The sequence below is a fragment of the Delphinus delphis genome, chromosome 6, assembly GCF_949987515.2.
Source record: "Delphinus delphis chromosome 6, mDelDel1.2, whole genome shotgun sequence".
Classification (NCBI taxonomy): domain Eukaryota; kingdom Metazoa; phylum Chordata; class Mammalia; order Artiodactyla; family Delphinidae; genus Delphinus; species Delphinus delphis.
Window position 1 is genome coordinate 85,619,713 of NC_082688.1, and position 248 is coordinate 85,619,960.

Genomic DNA, 248 nt, shown 5'->3' on the forward strand with positions numbered 1-248 from the left:
TGTAATTTGAGAGCTGTTGGGGACCTTCCTTTCCAACAACTGCATTTTGCAGAGAAAACAGTCACAGACACAGGAAAGTGTCTCCTGGATACCATACTGAGGACAGGGGCTCCGAGGCCACATCTTGACTGCTTTGTAGGCACATTGCTGCAGTCCTAAGGCAGTTCGTACACTGATTCATAGAACAACATTTATTGAGCACTTACTCTTAGTGAGACAGTGCTTTGAGAACTATCCCGTCTCCTTGT